The sequence below is a fragment of the Micromesistius poutassou genome (genome assembly GCF_964030765.1).
Source record: "Micromesistius poutassou genome assembly, chromosome: 10".
Taxonomy (NCBI): domain Eukaryota; kingdom Metazoa; phylum Chordata; class Actinopteri; order Gadiformes; family Gadidae; genus Micromesistius; species Micromesistius poutassou.
In genome coordinates, this window is record NC_140280.1 from 11,693,612 (window position 1) to 11,717,942 (window position 24,331).

Genomic DNA, 24,331 nt, shown 5'->3' on the forward strand with positions numbered 1-24,331 from the left:
GCGCACCATTTGGAAGTGGAGAGCAGTTGTTTTGAGCATAATTCACGTGTCAGGGTCAAAAACACATTGTGGGTCAAAACATGCTTTTCTCGCTCTGAAAAGCATTTTGCAAGCATAAAAACTGGAGAAGTGAATAACTCAGTCACTTTCAATTCAAACGTGTAACTGAGCTTAAATAGGGTTATTTATGCCATCGCGCACCATTTGGAAGTGAAGAGCAGTTGTTTTGAGCACAATTCACGTGTCAGGGTCAAAAACACCTTTTTGGTCAAAAAGTGATTCTCTCGCTCTGAAAAGCATTTTGCACGCATAAAAACTGGAAAAGTGAATAACTCAGTAACTTTCAATGCAAACGTGTAACTGAGCTTAAATAGGGTTATTTATGCCATTGCGCACCATTTGGAAGTGGAGAGCAGTTGTTTTGAGCACACTTCACGTGTCAGGGTCAAAAACACCTTTTGGGTCAAAAAGTGATTCTCTCGCTCTGAAAAGCATTTTGCACGCATAAAAACTGGAAAAGTGAATAATTCAGTCACTTTCAATTCAAAAGTGTAACAGAGCTTAAATAGGGTTATTTATGCCATTGCGCACCATTTGGAAGTGGAGAGCAGTTGTTTTGAGCACACTTCACGTGTCAGGGTCAAAAACACATTTTTGGTCAAAAAGTGATTCTCTCGCTCTGAAAAGCATTTTGCACGTATAAAAACTGGAAAAGTGAATAACTCAGTCACTTTCAATGCAAACGTGTAACTGAGCTTAAATGGGGTTATTTATGCCATTGCGCACCATTTAGAAGTGGAGAGCATTTGTTTTGAGCAATATTCACGTGTCAGGGTCAAAAACACATTTTTGATCAAAAAGTGATTCTCTCGCTCTGAAAAGCATTTTGCACGCATAAAAACTGGAAAAGTGAATAACTCAGTCACTTTCAATGCAAACGTGTAACAGAGCTTAAATGGGGTTATTTATGCCATTGCGCACCATTTAGAAGTGGAGAGCATTTGTTTTGAGCAATATTCACGTGTCAGGGTCAAAAACACATTTTTGGTCAAAAAGTGATTCTCTCGCTCTGAAAAGCATTTTGCACGCATAAAAACTGGAAAAGTTGATAACTCAGTCACTTTCAATGCAAACTTGTAACTGAGCTTAAATAGGGTTATTTATGCCATTGCGCACCATTTGGAAGTGGAGAGCAGTTGTTTTGAGCATAATTCACGTGTCAGGGTCAAAAACACATTGTGGGTCAAAACATGCTTTTCTCGCTTTGAAAAGCATTTTGCAAGCATAAAAACTGGAAAAGTGAATAACTCAGTCACTTTCAATTCAAACGTGTAACTGAGCTTAAATAGGGTTATTTATGCCATCGCGCACCATTTGGAAGTGAAGAGCAGTTGTTTTGAGCACAATTCACGTGTCAGGGTCAAAAACACCTTTTTGGTTAAAAAGCTATTCTCTCGCTCTGAAAAGCATTTTGCACGCATAAAAACTGGAAAAGTGAATAACTCAGTAACTTTCAATGCAAACGTGTAACTGAGCTTAAATAGGGTTATTGATGCCATTGCGCACCATTTGGAAGTGAAGAGCATTAACTTTGAGCATAATTCACGTGTTAGGGTCAAAAACACATTGTGGGTCAAAACATGCTTTTCTCGCTCTGAAAAGCATTTTGCAAGCATAAAAACTGGAAAAGTGAATAACTCAGTCACTTTCAATTCAAACGTGTAACTGAGCTTAAATAGGGTTATTTATGCCATTGCGCACCATTTGGAAGTGGAGAGCAGTTGTTTTGAGCATAATTCACGTGTCAGGGTCAAAAACACATTGTGGGTCAAAACATGCTTTTCTCGCTCTGAAAAGCATTTTGCAAGCATAAAAACTGGAGAAGTGAATAACTCAGTCACTTTCAATTCAAACGTGTAACTGAGCTTAAATAGGGTTATTTATGCCATTGTGCACCATTTGGAAGTGGAGAGCAGTTGTTTTGAGCACACTTCACGTGTCAGGGTCAAAAACACCTTTTGGGTCAAAAAGTGATTCTCTCGCTCTGAAAAGCATTTTGCACGCATAAAAACTGGAAAAGTGAATAATTCAGTCACTTTCAATTCAAACGTGTAACTGAGCTTAAATAGGGTTATTTATGCCATTGCGCACCATTTGGAAGTGGAGAGCAGTTGTTTTGAGCACACTTCACGTGTCAGGGTCAAAAACACATTTTTGGTCAAAAAGTGATTCTCTCGCTCTGAAAAGCATTTTGCACGTATAAAAACTGGAAAAGTTGATAACTCAGTCACTTTCAATTCAAACGTGTAACTGAGCTTAAATAGGGTTATTTATGCCATTGCGCACTTTTTGGAAGTGGAGAGCAGTTGTTTTGAGCATAATTCACGTGTCAGGGTCAAAAACATATTGTGGGTCAAAACATGCTTTTCTCGCTCTGAAAAGCATTTTGCAAGCATAAAAACTGGAAAAGTGAATAACTCAGTCACTTTCAATTCAAACGTGTAACTGAGCTTAAATAGGGTTATTTATGCCATTGCGCACCATTTGGAAGTGGAGAGCAGTTGTTTTGAGCACACTTCACGTGTCAGGGTCAAAAACACATTTTTGGTCAAAAAGTGATTCTCTCGCTCTGAAAAGCATTTTGCACGCATAAAAACTGGAAAAGTGAATAACTCAGTCACTTTCAATGCAAACGTGTAACTGAGCTTAAATGGGGTTATTTATGCCATTGCGCACCATTTAGAAGTGGAGAGCATTTGTTTTGAGCAAAATTCACGTGTCAGGGTCAAAAACACATTTATGGTCAAAAAGTGATTCTCTCGCTCTGAAAAGCATTTTGCACGCATAAAAACTGGAAAAGTTGATAACTCAGTCACTTTCAATTCAAACGTGTAACTGAGCTTAAATAGGGTTAATTATGCCATTGCGCACCATTTGGAAGTGGAGAGCAGTTGTTTTGAGCACACTTCACGTGTCAGGGTCAAAAACACCTTTTGGGTCAAAAAGTGATTCTCTCGCTCTGAAAAGCATTTTGCACGCATAAAAACTGGAAAAGTGAATAACTCAGTCACTTTCAATTCAAAAGTGTAACTGAGCATAAATAGGGTTATTTATGCCATTGCGCACCATTTGGAAGTGGAGAGCAGTTGTTTTGAGCACACTTCACGTGTCAGGGTCAAAAACACATTTTTGGTCAAAAAGTGATTCTCTCGCTCTGAAAAGCATTTTGCACGCATAAAAACTGGAAAAGTGAATAACTCAGTCACTTTCAATGCAAACGTGTAACTGAGCTTAAATGGGGTTATTTATGCCATTGCGCACCATTTAGAAGTGGAGAGCATTTGTTTTGAGCAAAATTCACGTGTCAGGGTCAAAAACACATTTATGGTCAAAAAGTGATTCTCTCGCTCTGAAAAGCATTTTGCACGTATAAAAACTGGAAAAGTGAATAACTCAGTCACTTTCAATGCAAACGTGTAACAGAGCTTAAATGGGGTTATTTATGCCATTGCGCACCATTTAGAAGTGGAGAGCATTTGTTTTGAGCAATATTCACGTGTCAGGGTCAAAAACACATTTTTGGTCAAAAAGTGATTCTCTCGCTCTGAAAAGCATTTTGCACGCATAAAAACTGGAAAAGTTGATAACTCAGTCACTTTCAATGCAAACGTGTAACTGAGCTTAAATAGGGTTATTTATGCCATTGCGCACCATTTGGAAGTGGAGAGCATTAACTTTGAGCATAATTCACGTGTTAGGGTCAAAAACACATTGTGGGTCAAAACATGCTTTTCTCGCTCTGAAAAGCATTTTGCACGCATAAAAACTGGAAAAGTGAATAACTCAGTCACTTTCAATGCAAACGTGTAACTGAGTTTAAATAGGGTTATTTATGCCATTGCGCACCATTTGGAAGTGGAGAGCATTAACTTTGAGCATAATTCACGTGTTAGGGTCAAAAACACATTGTGGGTCAAAACATGCTTTTCTCGCTCTGAAAAGCATTTTGCAAGCATAAAAACTGGAAAAGTGAATAACTCAGTCACTTTCAATTCAAACGTATGACTGAGCTTAAATAGGGTTATTTATGCCATTGCGCACCATTTGGAAGTGGAGAGCAGTTGTTTTGAGCATAATTCACGTGTCAGGGTCAAAAACACATTGTGGGTCAAAACATGCTTTTCTCGCTCTGAAAAGCATTTTGCAAGCATAAAAACTGGAGAAGTGAATAACTCAGTCACTTTCAATTCAAACGTGTAACTGAGCTTAAATAGGGTTATTTATGCCATTGTGCACCATTTGGAAGTGGAGAGCAGTTGTTTTGAGCACACTTCACGTGTCAGGGTCAAAAACACCTTTTGGGTCAAAAAGTGATTCTCTCGCTCTGAAAAGCATTTTGCACGCATAAAAACTGGAGAAGTGAATAACTCAGTCACTTTCAATTCAAACGTGTAACTGAGCTTAAATAGGGTTATTTATGCCATTGTGCACCATTTGGAAGTGGAGAGCAGTTGTTTTGAGCACACTTCACGTGTCAGGGTCAAAAACACCTTTTGGGTCAAAAAGTGATTCTCTCGCTCTGAAAAGCATTTTGCACGCATAAAAACTGGAAAAGTGAATAATTCAGTCACTTTCAATTCAAACGTGTAACTGAGCTTAAATAGGGTTATTTATGCCATTGCGCACCATTTGGAAGTGGAGAGCAGTTGTTTTGAGCACACTTCACGTGTCAGGGTCAAAAACACATTTTTGGTCAAAAAGTGATTCTCTCGCTCTGAAAAGCATTTTGCACGTATAAAAACTGGAAAAGTTGATAACTCAGTCACTTTCAATTCAAACGTGTAACTGAGCTTAAATAGGGTTATTTATGCCATTGCGCACTTTTTGGAAGTGGAGAGCAGTTGTTTTGAGCATAATTCACGTGTCAGGGTCAAAAACATATTGTGGGTCAAAACATGCTTTTCTCGCTCTGAAAAGCATTTTGCAAGCATAAAAACTGGAAAAGTGAATAACTCAGTCACTTTCAATTCAAACGTGTAACTGAGCTTAAATAGGGTTATTTATGCCATTGCGCACCATTTGGAAGTGGAGAGCAGTTGTTTTGAGCACACTTCACGTGTCAGGGTCAAAAACACATTTTTGGTCAAAAAGTGATTCTCTCGCTCTGAAAAGCATTTTGCACGCATAAAAACTGGAAAAGTGAATAACTCAGTCACTTTCAATGCAAACGTGTAACTGAGCTTAAATGGGGTTATTTATGCCATTGCGCACCATTTAGAAGTGGAGAGCATTTGTTTTGAGCAAAATTCACGTGTCAGGGTCAAAAACACATTTATGGTCAAAAAGTGATTCTCTCGCTCTGAAAAGCATTTTGCACGCATAAAAACTGGAAAAGTTGATAACTCAGTCACTTTCAATTCAAACGTGTAACTGAGCTTAAATAGGGTTAATTATGCCATTGCGCACCATTTGGAAGTGGAGAGCAGTTGTTTTGAGCACACTTCACGTGTCAGGGTCAAAAACACCTTTTGGGTCAAAAAGTGATTCTCTCGCTCTGAAAAGCATTTTGCACGCATAAAAACTGGAAAAGTGAATAACTCAGTCACTTTCAATTCAAAAGTGTAACTGAGCATAAATAGGGTTATTTATGCCATTGCGCACCATTTGGAAGTGGAGAGCAGTTGTTTTGAGCACACTTCACGTGTCAGGGTCAAAAACACATTTTTGGTCAAAAAGTGATTCTCTCGCTCTGAAAAGCATTTTGCACGCATAAAAACTGGAAAAGTGAATAACTCAGTCACTTTCAATGCAAACGTGTAACTGAGCTTAAATGGGGTTATTTATGCCATTGCGCACCATTTAGAAGTGGAGAGCATTTGTTTTGAGCAAAATTCACGTGTCAGGGTCAAAAACACATTTATGGTCAAAAAGTGATTCTCTCGCTCTGAAAAGCATTTTGCACGTATAAAAACTGGAAAAGTGAATAACTCAGTCACTTTCAATGCAAACGTGTAACAGAGCTTAAATGGGGTTATTTATGCCATTGCGCACCATTTAGAAGTGGAGAGCATTTGTTTTGAGCAATATTCACGTGTCAGGGTCAAAAACACATTTTTGGTCAAAAAGTGATTCTCTCGCTCTGAAAAGCATTTTGCACGCATAAAAACTGGAAAAGTTGATAACTCAGTCACTTTCAATGCAAACGTGTAACTGAGCTTAAATAGGGTTATTTATGCCATTGCGCACCATTTGGAAGTGGAGAGCATTAACTTTGAGCATAATTCACGTGTTAGGGTCAAAAACACATTGTGGGTCAAAACATGCTTTTCTCGCTCTGAAAAGCATTTTGCACGCATAAAAACTGGAAAAGTGAATAACTCAGTCACTTTCAATGCAACCGTGTAACTGAGTTTAAATAGGGTTATTTATGCCATTGCGCACCATTTGGAAGTGGAGAGCATTAACTTTGAGCATAATTCACGTGTTAGGGTCAAAAACACATTGTGGGTCAAAACATGCTTTTCTCGCTCTGAAAAGCATTTTGCAAGCATAAAAACTGGAAAAGTGAATAACTCAGTCACTTTCAATTCAAACGTATGACTGAGCTTAAATAGGGTTATTTATGCCATTGCGCACCATTTGGAAGTGGAGAGCAGTTGTTTTGAGCATAATTCACGTGTCAGGGTCAAAAACACATTGTGGGTCAAAACATGCTTTTCTCGCTCTGAAAAGCATTTTGCAAGCATAAAAACTGGAGAAGTGAATAACTCAGTCACTTTCAATTCAAACGTGTAACTGAGCTTAAATAGGGTTATTTATGCCATTGTGCACCATTTGGAAGTGGAGAGCAGTTGTTTTGAGCACACTTCACGTGTCAGGGTCAAAAACACCTTTTGGGTCAAAAAGTGATTCTCTCGCTCTGAAAAGCATTTTGCACGCATAAAAACTGGAAAAGTGAATAATTCAGTCACTTTCAATTCAAACGTGTAACTGAGCTTAAATAGGGTTATTTATGCCATTGCGCACCATTTGGAAGTGGAGAGCAGTTGTTTTGAGCACACTTCACGTGTCAGGGTCAAAAACAGATTTTTGGTCAAAAAGTGATTCTCTCGCTCTGAAAAGCATTTTGCACGTATAAAAACTGGAAAAGTTGATAACTCAGTCACTTTCAATGCAAACGTGTAACTGAGCTTAAATGAGGTTATTTATGCCATTGCGCACCATTTAGAAGTGGAGAGCATTTGTTTTGAGCAAAATTCACGTGTCAGGGTCAAAAACACATTTATGGTCAAAAAGTGATTCTCTCGCTCTGAAAAGCATTTTGCACGCATAAAAACTGGAAAAGTGAATAACTCAGTCACTTTCAATGCAAACGTGTAACTGAGCTTAAATAGGGTTAATTATGCCATTGCGCACCATTTGGAAGTGGAGAGCAGTTGTTTTGAGCACACTTCACGTGTCAGGGTCAAAAACACCTTTTGGGTCAAAAAGTGATTCTCTCGCTCTGAAAAGCATTTTGCACGCATAAAAACTGGAAAAGTGAATAATTCAGTCACTTTCAATTCAAACGTGTAACTGAGCTTAAATAGGGTTATTTATGCCATTGCGCACCATTTGGAAGTGGAGAGCAGTTGTTTTGAGCACACTTCACGTGTCAGGGTCAAAAACACATTTTTGGTCAAAAAGTGATTCTCTCGCTCTGAAAAGCATTTTGCACGTATAAAAACTGGAAAAGTTGATAACTCAGTCACTTTCAATTCAAACGTGTAACTGAGCTTAAATAGGGTTATTTATGCCATTGCGCACTTTTTGGAAGTGGAGAGCAGTTGTTTTGAGCATAATTCACGTGTCAGGGTCAAAAACATATTGTGGGTCAAAACATGCTTTTCTCGCTCTGAAAAGCATTTTGCAAGCATAAAAACTGGAAAAGTGAATAACTCAGTCACTTTCAATGCAAACGTGTAACTGAGCTTAAATAGGGTTATTTATGCCATTGCGCACCATTTGGAAGTGGAGAGCAGTTGTTTTGAGCACACTTCACGTGTTAGGGTCAAAAACACCTTTTGGGTCAAAAAGTGATTCTCTCGCTCTGAAAAGCATTTTGCACGCATAAAAACTGGAAAAGTGAATAATTCAGTCACTTTCAATTCAAACGTGTAACTGAGCTTAAATAGGGTTATTTATGCCATTGCGCACCATTTGGAAGTGGAGAGCAGTTGTTTTGAGCACACTTCATGTGTCAGGGTCAAAAACACATTTTTGGTCAAAAAGTGATTCTCTCGCTCTGAAAAGCATTTTGCACGTATAAAAACTGGAAAAGTGAATAACTCAGTCACTTTCAATGCAAACGTGTAACAGAGCTTAAATGGGGTTATTTATGCCATTGCGCACCATTTAGAAGTGGAGAGCATTTGTTTTGAGCAATATTCACGTGTCAGGGTCAAAAACACATTTTTGGTCAAAAAGTGATTCTCTCGCTCTGAAAAGCATTTTGCACGCATAAAAACTGGAAAAGTTGATAACTCAGTCACTTTCAATGCAAACGTGTAACTGAGCTTAAATAGGGTTATTTATGCCATTGCGCACCATTTGGAAGTGGAGAGCATTAACTTTGAGCATAATTCACGTGTTAGGGTCAAAAACACATTGTGGGTCAAAACATGCTTTTCTCGCTCTGAAAAGCATTTTGCAAGCATAAAAACTGGAAAAGTGAATAACTCAGTCACTTTCAATTCAAACGTGTAACTGAGCTTAAATAGGGTTATTTATGCCATCGCGCACCATTTGGAAGTGAAGAGCAGTTGTTTTGACCACAATTCACGTGTCAGGGTCAAAAACACCTTTTTGGTCAAAAAGTGATTCTCTCGCTCTGAAAAGCATTTTGCACGCATAAAAACTGGAAAAGTGAATAACTCAGTCACTTTCAATGCAAACGTGTAACTGAGTTTAAATAGGGTTATTTATGCCATTGCGCACCATTTGGAAGTGGAGAGCATTAACTTTGAGCATAATTCACGTGTTAGGGTCAAAAACACATTGTGGGTCAAAACATGCTTTTCTCGCTCTGAAAAGCATTTTGCAAGCATAAAAACTGGAAAAGTGAATAACTCAGTCACTTTCAATTCAAACGTATGACTGAGCTTAAATAGGGTTATTTATGCCATTGCGCACCATTTGGAAGTGGAGAGCAGTTGTTTTGAGCATAATTCACGTGTCAGGGTCAAAAACACATTGTGGGTCAAAACATGCTTTTCTCGCTCTGAAAAGCATTTTGCAAGCATAAAAACTGGAGAAGTGAATAACTCAGTCACTTTCAATTCAAACGTGTAACTGAGCTTAAATTGGGTTATTTATGCCATTGCGCACCATTTGGAAGTGGAGAGCATTTGTTTTGAGCAAAATTCACGTGTCAGGGTCAAAAACACCTTTTTGGTCAAAAAGTGATTCTCTCGCTCTGAAAAGCATTTTGCACGCATAAGAACTGGAAAAGTGAATAACTCAGTCACTTTCAATTCAAACGTGTTACTGACCTTAAATGGGGTTATTTATGCCATTGCGCACCATTTGGAAGTGGAGAGCAGTTTTGAGCACACTTCTCGTGTCAGGGTCAAAAACACCTTTTGGGTCAAAAAGTGATTCTCTCGCTCTGAAAAGCATTTTGCACGCATAAAAACTGGAAAAGTTGATAACTCAGTCACTTTCAATTCAAACGTGTAACTGAGCTTAAATGGGGTTATTTATGCCATTGCGCACCATTTAGAAGTGGAGAGCATTTGTTTTGAGCAATATTCACGTGTCAGGGTCAAAAACACATTTTTGGTCAAAAAGTGATTCTCTCGCTCTGAAAAGCATTTTGCACGCATAAAAACTGGAAAAGTTGATAACTCAGTCACTTTCAATGCAAACGTGTAACTGAGCTTAAATAGGGTTATTTATGCCATTGCGCACCATTTGGAAGTGGAGAGCATTAACTTTGAGCATAATTCACGTGTTAGGGTCAAAAACACATTGTGGGTCAAAACATGCTTTTCTCGCTCTGAAAAGCATTTTGCAAGCATAAAAACTGGAAAAGTGAATAACTCAGTCACTTTCAATTCAAACGTGTAACTGAGCTTAAATAGGGTTAATTATGCCATTGCGCACCATTTGGAAGTGGAGAGCAGTTGTTTTGAGCACACTTCACGTGTCAGGGTCAAAAACACCTTTTGGGTCAAAAAGTGATTCTCTCGCTCTGAAAAGCATTTTGCACGCATAAAAACTGGAAAAGTGAATAATTCAGTCACTTTCAATTCAAACGTGTAACTGAGCTTAAATAGGGTTATTTATGCCATTGCGCACCATTTGGAAGTGGAGAGCAGTTGTTTTGAGCACACTTCACGTGTCAGGGTCAAAAACACATTTTTGGTCAAAAAGTGATTCTCTCGCTCTGAAAAGCATTTTGCACGTATAAAAACTGGAAAAGTTGATAACTCAGTCACTTTCAATTCAAACGTGTAACTGAGCTTAAATAGGGTTATTTATGCCATTGCGCACTTTTTGGAAGTGGAGAGCAGTTGTTTTGAGCATAATTCACGTGTCAGGGTCAAAAACATATTGTGGGTCAAAACATGCTTTTCTCGCTCTGAAAAGCATTTTGCAAGCATAAAAACTGGAAAAGTGAATAACTCAGTCACTTTCAATTCAAACGTGTAACTGAGCTTAAATAGGGTTATTTATGCCATTGCGCACCATTTGGAAGTGGAGAGCAGTTGTTTTGAGCACACTTCACGTGTCAGGGTCAAAAACACATTTTTGGTCAAAAAGTGATTCTCTCGCTCTGAAAAGCATTTTGCACGCATAAAAACTGGAAAAGTGAATAACTCAGTCACTTTCAATGCAAACGTGTAACAGAGCTTAAATGGGGTTATTTATGCCATTGCGCACCATTTAGAAGTGGAGAGCATTTGTTTTGAGCAATATTCACGTGTCAGGGTCAAAAACACATTTTTGGTCATAAAGTGATTCTCTCGCTCTGAAAAGCATTTTGCACGCATAAAAACTGGAAAAGTTGATAACTCAGTCACTTTCAATGCAAACGTGTAACTGAGCTTAAATAGGGTTATTTATGCCATTGCGCACCATTTGGAAGTGGAGAGCATTAACTTTGAGCATAATTCACGTGTTAGGGTCAAAAACACATTGTGGGTCAAAACATGCTTTTCTCGCTCTGAAAAGCATTTTGCAAGCATAAAAACTGGAAAAGTGAATAACTCAGTCACTTTCAATTCAAACGTGTAACTGAGCTTAAATAGGGTTAATTATGCCATTGCGCACCATTTGGAAGTGGAGAGCAGTTGTTTTGAGCACACTTCACGTGTCAGGGTCAAAAACACCTTTTGGGTCAAAAAGTGATTCTCTCGCTCTGAAAAGCATTTTGCACGCATAAAAACTGGAAAAGTGAATAATTCAGTCACTTTCAATTCAAACGTGTAACTGAGCTTAAATGGGGTTATTTATGCCATTGCGCACCATTTAGAAGTGGAGAGCATTTGTTTTGAGCAAAATTCACGTGTCAGGGTCAAAAACACATTTATGGTCAAAAAGTGATTCTCTCGCTCTGAAAAGCATTTTGCACGCATAAAAACTGGAAAAGTGAATAACTCAGTCACTTTCAATGCAAACGTGTAACAGAGCTTAAATGGGGTTATTTATGCCATTGCGCACCATTTAGAAGTGGAGAGCATTTGTTTTGAGCAATATTCACGTGTCAGGGTCAAAAACACATTTTTGGTCATAAAGTGATTCTCTCGCTCTGAAAAGCATTTTGCACGCATAAAAACTGGAAAAGTTGATAACTCAGTCACTTTCAATGCAAACGTGTAACTGAGCTTAAATAGGGTTATTTATGCCATTGCGCACCATTTGGAAGTGGAGAGCATTAACTTTGAGCATAATTCACGTGTTAGGGTCAAAAACACATTGTGGGTCAAAACATGCTTTTCTCGCTCTGAAAAGCATTTTGCAAGCATAAAAACTGGAAAAGTGAATAACTCAGTCACTTTCAATTCAAACGTGTAACTGAGCTTAAATAGGGTTAATTATGCCATTGCGCACCATTTGGAAGTGGAGAGCAGTTGTTTAGAGCATAATTCACGTGTCAGTGTCAAAAACACATTGTGGGTCAAAACATGATTCTCTCGCTCTGAAAAGCATTTTGCACGCATAAAAACTGGAAAAGTGAATAACTCAGTCACTTTCAATGCAAACGTGTAACTGAGCTTAAATAGGGTTATTTATGCCATTGCGCACCATTTGGAAGTGGAGAGCATTAACTTTGAGCATAATTCACGTGTCAGGGTCAAAAACACCTTTTTGGTCAAAAAGTGATTCTCTCGCTCTGAAAAGCATTTTGCACGCATAAAAACTGGAAAAGTGAATAACTCAGTCACTTTCAATGCAAACGTGTAACTGAGCTTAAATAGGGTTATTTATGCCATTGCGCACCATTTGGAAGTGGAGAGCAGTTGTTTTGAGCATAATTCACGTGTCAGGGTCAAAAACACATTGTGGGTCAAAACATGCTTTTCTCGCTCTGAAAAGCATTTTGCAAGCATAAAAACTGGAAAAGTGAATAACTCAGTCACTTTCAATTCAAACGTTTAACTGAGCTTAAATAGGGTTATTTATGCCATTGCGCACCATTTGGAAGTGGAGAGCAGTTGTTTTGAGCATAATTCACGTGTCGGGGTCAAAAACACATTATGGGTCAAATAGTGATTCTCTCGCTCTGAAAAGCATTTTGCACGCATAAAAACTGGAAAAGTGAATAACTCAGTCACTTTCAATGCAAACGTGTAACTGAGCTTAAATAGGGTTATTTATGCCATTGCGCACCATTTGGAAGTGGAGAGCAGTTGTTTTGAGCATAATTCACGTGTCAGGGTCAAAAACACATTGTGGGTCAAAACATGCTTTTCTCGCTCTGAAAAGCATTTTGCAAGCATAAAAACTGGAAAAGTGAATAACTCAGTCACTTTCAATTCAAACGTTTAACTGAGCTTAAATAGGGTTATTTATGCCATTGCGCACCATTTGGAAGTGAAGAGCAGTTGTTTTGAGCACAATTCACGTGTCAGGGTCAAAAACACCTTTTTGGTCAAAAAGTGATTCTCTCGCTCTGAAAAGCATTTTGCACGCATAAAAACTGGAAAAGTGAATAACTCAGTCACTTTCAATGCAAACGTGTAACTGAGCTTAAATAGGGTTATTTATGCCATTGCGCACCATTTGGAAGTGGAGAGCAGTTGTTTAGAGCATAATTCACGTGTCAGTGTCAAAAACACATTGTGGGTCAAAACATGATTCTCTCGCTCTGAAAAGCATTTTGCACGCATAAAAACTGGAAAAGTGAATAACTCAGTCACTTTCAATGCAAACGTGTAACTGAGCTTAAATAGGGTTATTTATGCCATTGCGCACCATTTGGAAGTGGAGAGCATTAACTTTGAGCATAATTCACGTGTCAGGGTCAAAAACACCTTTTTGGTCAAAAAGTGATTCTCTCGCTCTGAAAAGCATTTTGCACGCATAAAAACTGGAAAAGTGAATAACTCAGTCACTTTCAATGCAAACGTGTAACTGAGCTTAAATAGGGTTATTTATGCCATTGCGCACCATTTGGAAGTGGAGAGCAGTTGTTTAGAGCATAATTCACGTGTCAGTGTCAAAAACACATTGTGGGTCAAAACATGATTCTCTCGCTCTGAAAAGCATTTTGCACGCATAAAAACTGGAAAAGTGAATAACTCAGTCACTTTCAATGCAAACGTGTAACTGAGCTTAAATAGGGTTATTTATGCCATTGCGCACCATTTGGAAGTGGAGAGCATTAACTTTGAGCATAATTCACGTGTTAGGGTCAAAAACACATTGTGGGTCAAAACATGCTTTTCTCGCTCTGAAAAGCATTTTGCAAGCATAAAAACTGGAAAAGTGAATAACTCAGTCACTTTCAATTCAAACGTATGACTGAGCTTAAATAGGGTTATTTATGCCATTGCGCACCATTTGGAAGTGGAGAGCAGTTGTTTTGAGCATAATTCACGTGTCAGGGTCAAAAACACATTGTGGGTCAAAACATGCTTTTCTCGCTCTGAAAAGCATTTTGCAAGCATAAAAACTGGAGAAGTGAATAACTCAGTCACTTTCAATTCAAACGTGTAACTGAGCTTAAATAGGGTTATTTATGCCATTGTGCACCATTTGGAAGTGGAGAGCAGTTGTTTTGAGCACACTTCACGTGTCAGGGTCAAAAACACCTTTTGGGTCAAAAAGTGATTCTCTCGCTCTGAAAAGCATTTTGCACGCATAAAAACTGGAAAAGTGAATAATTCAGTCACTTTCAATTCAAACGTGTAACTGAGCTTAAATAGGGTTATTTATGCCATTGCGCACCATTTGGAAGTGGAGAGCAGTTGTTTTGAGCACACTTCACGTGTCAGGGTCAAAAACAGATTTTTGGTCAAAAAGTGATTCTCTCGCTCTGAAAAGCATTTTGCACGTATAAAAACTGGAAAAGTTGATAACTCAGTCACTTTCAATGCAAACGTGTAACTGAGCTTAAATGAGGTTATTTATGCCATTGCGCACCATTTAGAAGTGGAGAGCATTTGTTTTGAGCAAAATTCACGTGTCAGGGTCAAAAACACATTTATGGTCAAAAAGTGATTCTCTCGCTCTGAAAAGCATTTTGCACGCATAAAAACTGGAAAAGTGAATAACTCAGTCACTTTCAATGCAAACGTGTAACTGAGCTTAAATAGGGTTAATTATGCCATTGCGCACCATTTGGAAGTGGAGAGCAGTTGTTTTGAGCACACTTCACGTGTCAGGGTCAAAAACACCTTTTGGGTCAAAAAGTGATTCTCTCGCTCTGAAAAGCATTTTGCACGCATAAAAACTGGAAAAGTGAATAATTCAGTCACTTTCAATTCAAACGTGTAACTGAGCTTAAATAGGGTTATTTATGCCATTGCGCACCATTTGGAAGTGGAGAGCAGTTGTTTTGAGCACACTTCACGTGTCAGGGTCAAAAACACATTTTTGGTCAAAAAGTGATTCTCTCGCTCTGAAAAGCATTTTGCACGTATAAAAACTGGAAAAGTTGATAACTCAGTCACTTTCAATTCAAACGTGTAACTGAGCTTAAATAGGGTTATTTATGCCATTGCGCACTTTTTGGAAGTGGAGAGCATTTGTTTTGAGCAAAATTCACGTGTCAGGGTCAAAAACACCTTTTTGGTCAAAAAGTGATTCTCTCGCTCTGAAAAGCATTTTGCACGCATAAGAACTGGAAAAGTGAATAACTCAGTCACTTTCAATTCAAACGTGTTACTGACCTTAAATGGGGTTATTTATGCCATTGCGCACCATTTGGAAGTGGAGAGCAGTTTTGAGCACACTTCTCGTGTCAGGGTCAAAAACACCTTTTGGGTCAAAAAGTGATTCTCTCGCTCTGAAAAGCATTTTGCACGCATAAAAACTGGAAAAGTTGATAACTCAGTCACTTTCAATTCAAACGTGTAACTGAGCTTAAATAGGGTTATTTATGCCATTGCGCACCATTTGGAAGTGGAGAGCAGTTGTTTTGAGCACACTTCATGTGTCAGGGTCAAAAACACATTTTTGGTCAAAAAGTGATTCTCTCGCTCTGAAAAGCATTTTGCACGCATAAAAACTGGAAAAGTGAATAACTCAGTCACTTTCAATTCAAACGTGTAACAGAGCTTAAATGGGGTTATTTATGCCATTGCGCACCATTTAGAAGTGGAGAGCATTTGTTTTGAGCAATATTCACGTGTCAGGGTCAAAAACACATTTTTGGTCAAAAAGTGATTCTCTCGCTCTGAAAAGCATTTTGCACGCATAAAAACTGGAAAAGTTGATAACTCAGTCACTTTCAATGCAAACGTGTAACTGAGCTTAAATAGGGTTATTTATGCCATTGCGCACCATTTGGAAGTGGAGAGCATTAACTTTGAGCATAATTCACGTGTTAGGGTCAAAAACACATTGTGGGTCAAAACATGCTTTTCTCGCTCTGAAAAGCATTTTGCAAGCATAAAAACTGGAAAAGTGAATAACTCAGTCACTTTCAATTCAAACGTGTAACTGAGCTTAAATAGGGTTAATTATGCCATTGCGCACCATTTGGAAGTGGAGAGCAGTTGTTTTGAGCACACTTCACGTGTCAGGGTCAAAAACACCTTTTGGGTCAAAAAGTGATTCTCTCGCTCTGAAAAGCATTTTGCACGCATAAAAACTGGAAAAGTGAATAATTCAGTCACTTTCAATTCAAACGTGTAACTGAGCTTAAATAGGGTTATTTATGCCATTGCGCACCATTTGGAAGTGGAGAGCAGTTGTTTTGAGCACACTTCACGTGTCAGGGTCAAAAACACATTTTTGGTCAAAAAGTGATTCTCTCGCTCTGAAAAGCATTTTGCACGTATAAAAACTGGAAAAGTTTATAACTCAGTCACTTTCAATTCAAACGTGTAACTGAGCTTAAATAGGGTTATTTATGCCATTGCGCACTTTTTGGAAGTGGAGAGCAGTTGTTTTGAGCATAATTCACGTGTCAGGGTCAAAAACATATTGTGGGTCAAAACATGCTTTTCTCGCTCTGAAAAGCATTTTGCAAGCATAAAAACTGGAAAAGTGAATAACTCAGTCACTTTCAATTCAAACGTGTAACTGAGCTTAAATAGGGTTATTTATGCCATTGCGCACCATTTGGAAGTGGAGAGCAGTTGTTTTGAGCACACTTCACGTGTCAGGGTCAAAAACACATTTTTGGTCAAAAAGTGATTCTCTCGCTCTGAAAAGCATTTTGCACGCATAAAAACTGGAAAAGTGAATAACTCAGTCACTTTCAATGCAAACGTGTAACAGAGCTTAAATGGGGTTATTTATGCCATTGCGCACCATTTAGAAGTGGAGAGCATTTGTTTTGAGCAATATTCACGTGTCAGGGTCAAAAACACATTTTTGGTCATAAAGTGATTCTCTCGCTCTGAAAAGCATTTTGCAAGCATAAAAACTGGAAAAGTTGATAACTCAGTCACTTTCAATGCAAACGTGTAACTGAGCTTAAATAGGGTTATTTATGCCATTGCGCACCATTTGGAAGTGGAGAGCATTAACTTTGAGCATAATTCACGTGTTAGGGTCAAAAACACATTGTGGGTCAAAACATGCTTTTCTCGCTCTGAAAAGCATTTTGCAAGCATAAAAACTGGAAAAGTGAATAACTCAGTCACTTTCAATTCAAACGTGTAACTGAGCTTAAATAGGGTTAATTATGCCATTGCGCACCATTTGGAAGTGGAGAGCAGTTGTTTTGAGCACACTTCACGTGTCAGGGTCAAAAACACCTTTTGGGTCAAAAAGTGATTCTCTCGCTCTGAAAAGCATTTTGCACGCATAAAAACTGGAAAAGTGAATAATTCAGTCACTTTCAATTCAAACGTGTAACTGAGCTTAAATAGGGTTATTTATGCCATTGCGCACCATTTGGAAGTGGAGAGCAGTTGTTTTGAGCACACTTCACGTGTCAGGGTCAAAAACACATTTTTGGTCAAAAAGTGATTCTCTCGCTCTGAAAAGCATTTTGCACGTATAAAAACTGGAAAAGTTGATAACTCAGTCACTTTCAATTCAAACGTGTAACTGAGCTTAAATGGGGTTATTTATGCCATTGCGCACCATTTAGAAGTGGAGAGCATTTGTTTTGAGCAAAATTCACGTGTCAGGGTCAAAAACACATTTATGGTCAAAAAGTGATTCTCTCGCTCTGAAAAGCATTTTGCACGCATAAAAACTGGAAAAGTGAATAACTCAGTCACTTTCAATGCAAACGTGTAACAGAGCTTAAATGGGGTTATTTATGCCATTGCGCACCATTTAGAAGTGGAGAGCATTTGTTTTGAGCAATATTCACGTGTCAGGGTCAAAAACACATTTTTGGTCATAAAGTGATTCTCTCGCTCTGAAAAGCATTTTGCACGCATAAAAACTGGAAAAGTTGATAACTCAGTCACTTTCAATGCAAACGTGTAACTGAGCTTAAATAGGGTTATTTATGCCATTGCGCACCATTTGGAAGTGGAGAGCATTAACTTTGAGCATAATTCACGTGTTAGGGTCAAAAACACATTGTGGGTCAAAACATGCTTTTCTCGCTCTGAAAAGCATTTTGCAAGCATAAAAACTGGAAAAGTGAATAACTCAGTCACTTTCAATTCAAACGTGTAACTGAGCTTAAATAGGGTTAATTATGCCATTGCGCACCATTTGGAAGTGGAGAGCAGTTGTTTAGAGCATAATTCACGTGTCAGTGTCAAAAACACATTGTGGGTCAAAACATGATTCTCTCGCTCTGAAAAGCATTTTGCACGCATAAAAACTGGAAAAGTGAATAACTCAGTCACTTTCAATGCAAACGTGTAACTGAGCTTAAATAGGGTTATTTATGCCATTGCGCACCATTTGGAAGTGGAGAGCATTAACTTTGAGCATAATTCACGTGTCAGGGTCAAAAACACCTTTTTGGTCAAAAAGTGATTCTCTCGCTCTGAAAAGCATTTTGCACGCATAAAAACTGGAAAAGTGAATAACTCAGTCACTTTCAATGCAAACGTGTAACTGAGCTTAAATAGGGTTATTTATGCCATTGCGCACCATTTGGAAGTGGAGAGCAGTTGTTTTGAGCATAATTCACGTGTCAGGGTCAAAAACACATTGTGGGTCAAAACATGCTTTTCTCGCTCTGAAAAGCATTTTGCAAGCATAAAAACTGGAAAAGTGAATAACTCAGTCACTTTCAATTCAAACGTTTAACTGAGCTTAAATAGGGTTATTTATGCCATTGCGCACCATTTGGAAGTGGAGAGCAGTTGTTTTGAGCATAATTCACGTGTCGGGGTCAAAAACACATTATGGGTCAAATAGTGATTCTCTCGCTCTGAAAAGCATTTTGCACGCATAAAAACTGGAAAAGTGAATAACTCAGTCACTTTCAATGCAAACGTGTAACTGAGCTTAAATAGGGTTATTTATGCCATTGCGCACCATTTGGAAGTGGAGAGCAGTTGTTTTGAGCATAATTCACGTGTCAGGGTCAAAAACACATTGTGGGTCAAAACATGCTTTTCTCGCTCTGAAAAGCATTTTGCAAGCATAAAAACTGGAAAAGTGAATAACTCAGTCACTTTCAATTCAAACGTTTAACTGAGCTTAAATAGGGTTATTTATGCCATTGCGCACCATTTGGAAGTGAAGAGCAGTTGTTTTGAGCACAATTCACGTGTCAGGGTCAAAAACACCTTTTTGGTCAAAAAGTGATTCTCTCGCTCTGAAAAGCATTTTGCACGCATAAAAACTGGAAAAGTGAATAACTCAGTCACTTTCAATGCAAACGTGTAACTGAGCTTAAATAGGGTTATTTATGCCATTGCGCACCATTTGGAAGTGGAGAGCAGTTGTTTAGAGCATAATTCACGTGTCAGTGTCAAAAACACATTGTGGGTCAAAACATGATTCTCTCGCTCTGAAAAGCATTTTGCACGCATAAAAACTGGAAAAGTGAATAACTCAGTCACTTTCAATGCAAACGTGTAACTGAGCTTAAATAGGGTTATTTATGCCATTGCGCACCATTTGGAAGTGGAGAGCATTAACTTTGAGCATAATTCACGTGTCAGGGTCAAAAACACCTTTTTGGTCAAAAAGTGATTCTCTCGCTCTGAAAAGCATTTTGCACGCATAAAAACTGGAAAAGTGAATAACTCAGTCACTTTCAATGCAAACGTGTAACTGAGCTTAAATAGGGTTATTTATGCCATTGCGCACCATTTGGAAGTGGAGAGCAGTTGTTTAGAGCATAATTCACGTGTCAGTGTCAAAAACACATTGTGGGTCAAAACATGATTCTCTCGCTCTGAAAAGCATTTTGCACGCATAAAAACTGGAAAAGTGAATAACTCAGTCACTTTCAATGCAAACGTGTAACTGAGCTTAAATAGGGTTATTTATGCCATTGCGCACCATTTGGAAGTGGAGAGCATTAACTTTGAGCATAATTCACGTGTTAGGGTCAAAAACACATTGTGGGTCAAAACATGCTTTTCTCGCTCTGAAAAGCATTTTGCAAGCATAAAAACTGGAAAAGTGAATAACTCAGTCACTTTCAATTCAAACGTCTAACTGAGCTTAAATAGGGTTATTTATGCCATTGCGCACCATTTGGAAGTGGAGAGCAGTTGTTTTGAGCATAATTCACGTGTCAGGGTCAAAAACACATTGTGGGTCAAAACATGCTTTTCTCGCTCTGAAAAGCATTTTGCAAGCATAAAAACTGGAAAAGTGAATAACTCAGTCACTTTCAATGCAAACGTGTAACTGAGCTTAAATAGGGTTATTTATGCCATTGCGCACCATTTGGAAGTGGAGAGCAGTTGTTTTGAGCATAATTCACGTGTCAGGGTCAAAAACACATTGTGGGTCAAAACATGCTTTTCTCGCTCTGAAAAGCATTTTGCAAGCATAAAAACTGGAAAAGTGAATAACTCAGTCACTTTCAATTCAAACGTTTAACTGAGCTTAAATAGGGTTATTTATGCCATTGCGCACCATTTGGAAGTGAAGAGCAGTTGTTTTGAGCACAATTCACGTGTCAGGGTCAAAAACACCTTTTTGGTCAAAAAGTGATTCTCTCGCTCTGAAAAGCATTTTGCACGCATAAAAACTGGAAAAGTGAATAACTCAGTCACTTTCAATGCAAACGTGTAACTGAGCTTAAATAGGGTTATTTATGCCATTGCGCACCATTTGGAAGTGGAGAGCATTAACTTTGAGCATAATTCACGTGTTAGGGTCAAAAACACATTGTGGGTCAAAACATGCTTTTCTCGCTCTGAAAAGCATTTTGCAAGCATAAAAACTGGAAAAGTGAATAACTCAGTCACTTTCAATTCAAACGTGTAACTGAGCTTAAATAGGGTTATTTATGCCATTGCGCACCATTTGGAAGTGGAGAGCAGTTGTTTTGAGCATAATTCACGTGTCAGGGTCAAAAACACATTGTGGGTCAAAACATGCTTTTCTCGCTCTGAAAAGCATTTTGCAAGCATAAAAACTGGAAAAGTGAATAACTCAGTCACTTTCAATGCAAACGTGTAACTGAGCTTAAATAGGGTTATTTATGCCATTGCGCACCATTTGGAAGTGGAGAGCAGTTGTTTTGAGCATAATTCACGTGTCAGGGTCAAAAACACATTGTGGGTCAAAACATGCTTTTCTCGCTCTGAAAAGCATTTTGCAAGCATAAAAACTGGAAAAGTGAATAACTCAGTCACTTTCAATTCAAACGTGTAACTGAGCTTAAATAGGGTTATTTATGCCATCGCGCACCATTTGGAAGTGAAGAGCAGTTGTTTTGAGCACAATTCACGTGTCAGGGTCAAAAACACCTTTTTGGTCAAAAAGTGATTCTCTCGCTCTGAAAAGCATTTTGCACGCATAAAAACTGGAAAAGTGAATAACTCAGTCACTTTCAATGCAAACGTGTAACTGAGCTTAAATAGGGTTATTTATGCCATTGCGCACCATTTGGAAGTGGAGAGCAGTTGTTTAGAGCATAATTCACGTGTCAGTGTCAAAAACACATTGTGGGTCAAAACATGATTCTCTCGCTCTGAAAAGCATTTTGCACGCATAAAAACTGGAAAAGTGAATAACTCAGTCACTTTCAATGCAAACGTGTAACTGAGCTTAAATAGGGTTATTTATGCCATTGCGCACCATTTGGAAGTGGAGAGCATTAACTTTGAGCATAATTCACGTGTTAGGGTCAAAAACACATTGTGGGTCAAAACATGCTTTTCTCGCTCTGAAAAGCATTTTGCAAGCATAAAAACTGGAAAAGTGAATAACTCAGTCACTTTCAATTCAAACGTGTAACTGAGCTTAAATAGGGTTATTTATGCCATTGCGCACCATTTGGAAGTGGAGAGCAGTTGTTTTGAGCATAATTCACGTGTCAGGGTCAAAAACACATTGTGGGTCAAAACATGCTTTTCTCGCTCTGAAAAGCATTTTGCAAGCATAAAAACTGGAAAAGTGAATAACTCAGTCACTTTCAATTCAAACGTGTAACTGAGCTTAAATAGGGTTATTTATGCCATCGCGCACCATTTGGAAGTGAAGAGCAGTTGTTTTGAGCATAATTCACGTGTCAGGGTCAAAAACACATTGTGGGTCAAAACATGCTTTTCTCGCTCTGAAAAGCATTTTGCAAGCATAAAAACTGGAAAAGTGAATAACTCAGTCACTTTCAATGCAAACGTGTAACTGAGCTTAAATAGGGTTATTTATGCCATCGCGCACCATTTGGAAGTGAAGAGCAGTTGTTTTGAGCATAATTCACGTGTCAGGGTCAAAAACACATTGTGGGTCAAAACATGCTTTTCTCGCTCTGAAAAGCATTTTGCAAGCATAAAAACTGGAAAAGTGAATAACTCAGTCACTTTCAATGCAAACGTGTAACTGAGCTTAAATAGGGTTATTTATGCCATTGCGCACCATTTGGAAGTGGAGAGCAGTTGTTTAGAGCATAATTCACGTGTCAGTGTCAAAAACACATTGTGGGTCAAAACATGATTCTCTCGCTCTGAAAAGCATTTTGCACGCATAAAAACTGGAAAAGTGAATAACTCAGTCACTTTCAATGCAAACGTGTAACTGAGCTTAAATAGGGTTATTTATGCCATTGCGCACCATTTGGAAGTGGAGAGCATTAACTTTGAGCATAATTCACGTGTTAGGGTCAAAAACACATTGTGGGTCAAAACATGCTTTTCTCGCTCTGAAAAGCATTTTGCAAGCATAAAAACTGGAAAAGTGAATAACTCAGTCACTTTCAATTCAAACGTGTAACTGAGCTTAAATAGGGTTATTTATGCCATTGCGCACCATTTGGAAGTGGAGAGCAGTTGTTTTGAGCATAATTCACGTGTCAGGGTCAAAAACACATTGTGGGTCAAAACATGCTTTTCTCGCTCTGAAAAGCATTTTGCAAGCATAAAAACTGGAAAAGTGAATAACTCAGTCACTTTCAATTCAAACGTGTAACTGAGCTTAAATAGGGTTATTTATGCCATCGCGCACCATTTGGAAGTGAAGAGCAGTTGTTTTGAGCATAATTCACGTGTCAGGGTCAAAAACACATTGTGGGTCAAAACATGCTTTTCTCGCTCTGAAAAGCATTTTGCAAGCATAAAAACTGGAAAAGTGAATAACTCAGTCACTTTCAATGCAAACGTGGAACTGAGCTTAAATAGGGTTATTTATGCCATCGCGCACCATTTGGAAGTGAAGAGCAGTTGTTTTGAGCACAATTCACGTGTCAGGGTCAAAAACACCTTTTTGGTCAAAAAGTGATTCTCTCGCTCTGAAAAGCATTTTGCACGCATAAAAACTGGAAAAGTGAATAACTCAGTCACTTTCAATGCAAACGTGTAACTGAGCTTAAATAGGGTTATTTATGCCATTGCGCACCATTTGGAAGTGGAGAGCAGTTGTTTAGAGCATAATTCACGTGTCAGTGTCAAAAACACATTGTGGGTCAAAACATGATTCTCTCGCTCTGAAAAGCATTTTGCACGCATAAAAACTGGAAAAGTGAATAACTCAGTCACTTTCAATGCAAACGTGTAACTGAGCTTAAATAGGGTTATTTATGCCATTGCGCACCATTTGGAAGTGGAGAGCATTAACTTTGAGCATAATTCACGTGTTAGGGTCAAAAACACATTGTGGGTCAAAACATGCTTTTCTCGCTCTGAAAAGCATTTTGCAAGCATAAAAACTGGAAAAGTGAATAACTCAGTCACTTTCAATTCAAACGTGTAACTGAGCTTAAATAGGGTTATTTATGCCATTGCGCACCATTTGGAAGTGGAGAGCAGTTGTTTTGAGCATAATTCACGTGTCAGGGTCAAAAACACATTGTGGGTCAAAACATGCTTTTCTCGCTCTGAAAAGCATTTTGCAAGCATAAAAACTGGAAAAGTGAATAACTCAGTCACTTTCAATTCAAACGTTTAACTGAGCTTAAATAGGGTTATTTATGCCATTGCGCACCATTTGGAAGTGGAGAGCAGTTGTTTTGAGCATAATTCACGTGTCGGGGTCAAAAACACATTATGGGTCAAATAGTGATTCTCTCGCTCTGAAAAGCATTTTGCACGCATAAAAACTGGAAAAGTGAATAACTCAGTCACTTTCAATGCAA